At 37.4% G+C, this 5,138-nt stretch overlaps 1 long non-coding RNA gene and 1 other non-coding gene across 2 annotated transcripts; one reads left to right on the top strand and one right to left on the bottom strand.

The window, feature by feature from the left end:
• Positions 1–1,990: 1,990 nt before the first annotated feature.
• On the top strand, positions 1,991–3,807 carry LOC131070443 (uncharacterized). The gene is made up of 2 exons (XR_009112327.2): positions 1,991–2,768; positions 2,889–3,807. It is a non-coding gene; the product is annotated as an uncharacterized LOC131070443 (long non-coding RNA).
• Positions 2,125–2,319, bottom strand: LOC131070479 (U2 spliceosomal RNA). Its single transcript, XR_009112337.2, has one exon. It is a non-coding gene; the product is annotated as a U2 spliceosomal RNA (small nuclear RNA).
• Positions 3,808–5,138: the final 1,331 nt, after the last annotated feature.

Genomic DNA, 5,138 nt, shown 5'->3' with positions numbered 1-5,138 from the left:
GATTGCTAAGAATCGGGGATGCTCCTGCATCACCATCTAAGGGTTGCGTCCGTAATAGGAAATCTAAATATAGATAGAATATCTTGTCACTAAGTGACAAAAGAGAATGATAGAATAGAGAGAGAAAATATAAAGCATAAAAAAGATATAAGGAATGTACATTGCATGTTAAGATACTAGTACAAAGAGATATGATTTTTGTCCTAATATTGTGTATGATGTTTTATTTTTGATTAAGTACCCAAACTAGATCTAGAATACATCTAATTGCTATCCCAATAGGACCAAGTCCAGGGTTAAATATTACAACTAGCAGAAATTCTTAAGAAACAAAATTTCAATCTCTCCTTCATATTTCTTGCTAACAACATCCATTTGGTGGATTTCACAGCTATGCTAGGAAATAAATGATATCAACATAATGATTGTGAACATCTTTGTTTTGAACACCCATTTACAATCAATGACTTCTTTACTAATAAGTAAAAGCACCATCTCCTATGTCTAGTTTCAATGAATCAAATTTCTCACAATTCATGGCACTTCGCCATTTTTTGAATTTTATTGCTTCCTTAATGTGCTTGGTACATGAGTACTTAGAACAATTGTCATCAATGCATATTTAACCTTATAGTGTTGAATGTGATGTGTATTCTTCATGCTCATTTTATGGAGTGAATAATGAGCTTGTTTTTGGTTCATGAATACCTTTTCTTTATTCTATTACTTCAATAGTATTTTCTCCACTTTTTTTTGGGTGAGATTGATGATGAATCTTTATAATATTTATCTTCTAGCACACCAATATAGTGAACACTTTTTTTTCTGCTGCATTCTATGGATTCTAATGTGAGAGATATTGTTGAAGCCAAGAAGAAAGGCAAGGAATTTACTATTCTCCACCAATGCCTTATCCTCCACCTTTACAATTTCCACTTGGCCCTTTGTCCTCCTCGCACGATATCGATCCACAATGTGCCTGAAAGCCAATCTCTGGCTATAGCCTCTACCAACCCTGACATAAGCCCTCCTCGGTTGCTCGAACCTGGCTCCTCCAGTAAGAAAAATAAAAAGCGCCACTGTCCCAAAGAAAGTGAGAATCTAGGAAATCGACTCCGATGTGGAGATTACAGATGAAGCTAACACTCCCCGTCGTTCTGTGAGATTGGTCGCCAAACCCCCTGAGAAACCCTTAAGGGACTCCTCCTCATCCCATGATACTGGGAATTCCATCCCCTCTAATAATGAGGCCCTGGTTCATTCCACCTCAACCCCCCATTCTGCCAGTTCCACCCATGTGTCTAAAAGCCCTAAAAATTCCATGACCCCGGATGTCGGTCCCAAATCCCAGGCAAACTCTTCGTCCCCTACTCTCGGGCTTGAAAAGATGGTGGTGGTGGAGGAAGTGAGCAGCATCAAGGAGGAAGCGGAAGACAAACTGACAGACTTGGAGAAGAAAGTGGATGGCATGATCGAAAACTTGCAGCAAATTACTAGCAGAACGAAGGCCATTGAGAACAAGCTGCATGATGTCTCCAGGTTTGTTCTGTTCTGAATGTCATGCACAGCTCTGCGACCACTCTTTGTCTCTTGCAGGAAAACACCCTCAAAGGTAAGGAAAGGAGGACGAGGACTATAAGGACCTCTTTAAATTCCTCACCAAAGAATGGACAAGGAAGCTCCTCCCAAGAAGAGCCATGGCAAAAAGAAGTAGCTGTGTTTTCTATGGATTGGTCTTTTGGTTTTTTGAATGGCCCTAATGGTCTTTCGGCTTTTTGTTTCTCTTCTCTTTTGGAATGTGTCCTCCTCTTCTCTTTTGGAATGTGTCTTTGAGGAATGCTCTCACAAATTCTCAAGCAATGGTTTCTTACCTAGCTATGCTTATCTTGGAGATATCCTTTTAAAAAAGCCAAATTGTGATTGACAAAATAATGTATGAAACATTTTAAATTTTTTTGGCCATGTCCATTAATTCAGCTACTTCGTATTAGTGAGTTTTAAGATAATGAAAAACAACGAGCAGCTTCTACTGTAATCTTACTTGAAAGATCTGATCAGCAAAATCAGAGAAGCATCTGTTAAATAAATAAAACTAAAATTGAGTTTATGGATTGGCTTGGGGGTGTGAGGTGCGCCAGGCTTGTGATGTAGTGCAATACAGAAACGATGCGCGAAGACTCTGGCAGCAAGCTACCGTATGAGTCTTTCCCCTCAAGAAATTAATTTAATATCGTGCGGATCATTGAACCACGTATCGAATATTAAACTGATAAGAACAGATACTACACTTGATCTTAGCCAAAAGGCCGAGAAAGATATGCTTTGAGTGGCATCTTCCCTCGTTATTTATGCTGACGTTTTCTTCGCCGGAGCCTTCCCCTGTTACATGTGGGATAATTATATCTCGAAAGAGTACTCTTTAATTAGCCAATAGGCTATATTGGGTGGGCTTTGCCCATAGAAATTCAGTAATTCTCATGTCTGAAATTTTTTCCGAGCGCCTGAACATTTTGTGCAAGCAGCGACCTCACGCGAAAATCTTGTCTCAAGCTCAACATAAGTAGCCCTAAAGCTCCGATATTTTCAGATCCACTCTTCGTTTACTGTGAATATTGAAGAAGCAGCAACAGTAGGGAAATTGGTTTTAGTTTGCCTCATTCTTAAAAAATTCTGCTGTAGTAGGGTTCGCAATTCTTTCCTGCAAATTTTTCCCTTTCTTTCTCATCGGCATCATTCAAAGAACGACACAATTTGTGCAGAATCATGAGGTAGGTCGCTAGTCATGGATTTAGTGAGTTTTATTTTTTGGAATCTGTTCGCGATCGGATAATTTTTTTGTTATGCTTTATTTCATTCTAAAACATTTATGTTGTTATTGTCAAGTGAAGGCATTGCCGGGAAAAACAACTTTCACGCAGTTGAAACATTCCTCGCCCAGTGCCTGGAAAACAAACTATAACTCGCAACCAATATTTTCGTTCAAAAGGCTGCAAATTTTTTTGTCTCGAGCTCAAGAATAGAGTAGCCCTAAAACCCCGACATTTTTAGATCGATTTTTCGTCTACTGTGAATAGATTGAAGCATCATGTGTTGGGGGAGTTTTGAAAAAAATTCTGCTGTGGTAGGGTTTCGTAAAATTTTCCTCCAACTTTAACCATTTTTTTTCATGGCATCGTTGACAGCACGACACAATTATGCAGAATCTGAAAGCCTTGATTACCCTCTTCACTGCTGTCTGAGAGTATGGAGAGGGCTTTAAATTTTGCAGACAACCAAAAACTACAGACTCTTGGTTTGCGGCACCTGAGGTTGGGTAATGGAATAGAAATGAGACTGCATTGCCTCTTCAAGTCAAAGATGAGTTCAACATCCAACATCCTTCATTCACTGGACAAAGGAGCCTTTGATCTGTCTAAATATGCATTCATGAATATCTCCACAAAATGTAGATCCATTTCTTCTTTGGATTTTTTTTTCAAACATTGCGAGGAAAGAGTATGGTGGTGTTAATGTTAATTTATTCTTTGTTTTTCTTTTCTATTATAAGCAAATATGTTGGTCTCTATTGCTAGATTTATAATTCAAGGAAGATTTGAAATGGCTTGTTATTCAAAAGTCAGTTTAACTGATGTTTAGGAGAATTCTATATTTCTGTGTGAGTCCTTTCTAGATTCTGGTTAGTAATCTTTTACTAGGATTTGGTGAAGTTAGACAGAAACACTGTATATGAATTGGGGCAGTTTTTGTAAACCTTAATTTTGCATGCATTTTGCAAGAGGTATCAATTACAGATCCTTAAAGTGGTTTTCAGTGTGGTAACATAATTCTGGATACTTACGTTGAGTTTGATGTGGGTGCAAGGCCTTAAGATGCCTAGATTAGTTATGATTAATGTCACTGTGTTACTTCCTAGCATGTGGTTCTATATGAATTTCTTTAATTGATTCTGTACCTCCTGCTGAATACTATGGAATTTGTGTTTCATATTGTCTATTATGCTTGTCTTAAGATTTCTATGTGGCTGCGCGTGTTGCTTGGATTTATAATGAATGATGGAGGAGGCAAGCGCCTTGTACGAGATCTGGTTTGGTTCAAATGGTACTCATTTATCGAAGGAGTGGACAAGCACCTATAAGTAATCATTCTGTAATTGACACTAAAAGAAAGTAGAAATATCTTGTGATGAACAATCACAATTTTGATTTTTGAGCTAATTGATTTAGTATTGCTTTCTAAATCATGCATTGGTTATTTAAATTTTAACTTTCCGTATACTCTTATTATCATGCTATACATATTTTGGAATAACTATTTTAATGGTTTGCTAGGAATATCTGGATTTGCCTGCATATTGTGTTTGACTTTTACCTCTGTCATGTTGGTACTCCCTGTTGGATCCAGACGCTTTTAGCAGTACCTTATATTTTGAACAAATTGCTCTCAAAACAAAAATTGTAATTATTCTTTTTCTCCCACATGTCCATGACTTTATGACTTTCTGAATGTCAAGATATTGTCCTGGTGGAAGACATTTGAAGCCATTTTCTTAGATTTTACTCCAAAATTTAGTATTGTTCCCTAGTGATTAAGAATGCTTCTGGATATCTCCATAGTGATATCCAGAAGAATTCATAATCACTTACATGAACTCTGCAAATATCTGGTGTTTCACAGTATTTTGGCGATGGGGACGGGATCAAATGGCAGGACATATTTCAGGGCTGGCAGTCGGGTATTTTTGGGGATGGCTGGAGGAAATATAAAGTTTCGAAAAAAATCTTATAAATTACTCAAATTTATACAAGTTTAACTATACATGACATCAAAATTTAAGTTTACACAATTATATAATGCATCAAATTAAATCAAAGATCCAAAATGCCATTGACATGGTTCATCAATGGTTTCAGTGAGTTCTATTATTTGGCATCTATTTGTGTGCTGCCAGATCATTGTTATGTTGTATAATATCCTCTTTCCAATATCTACTTTGTCACAAATACAAGTAGAAAATGTCATCAAATATTTAAAATCATGTCAGAGGTCGTCCTGCAGGCAGAGGCCGTGGAAGAGTGAGAATTGATCTGCCCCAATCTGATCCTTTCAGTGCAAGCTAGGCTTTCTTATTCATTGCTGTG

The sequence above is a fragment of the Cryptomeria japonica genome, chromosome 3 (genome assembly GCF_030272615.1).
Source record: "Cryptomeria japonica chromosome 3, Sugi_1.0, whole genome shotgun sequence".
Lineage (NCBI taxonomy): Eukaryota > Viridiplantae > Streptophyta > Pinopsida > Cupressales > Cupressaceae > Cryptomeria > Cryptomeria japonica.
This window is presented reverse-complemented; position numbering and strand designations above follow the sequence as displayed.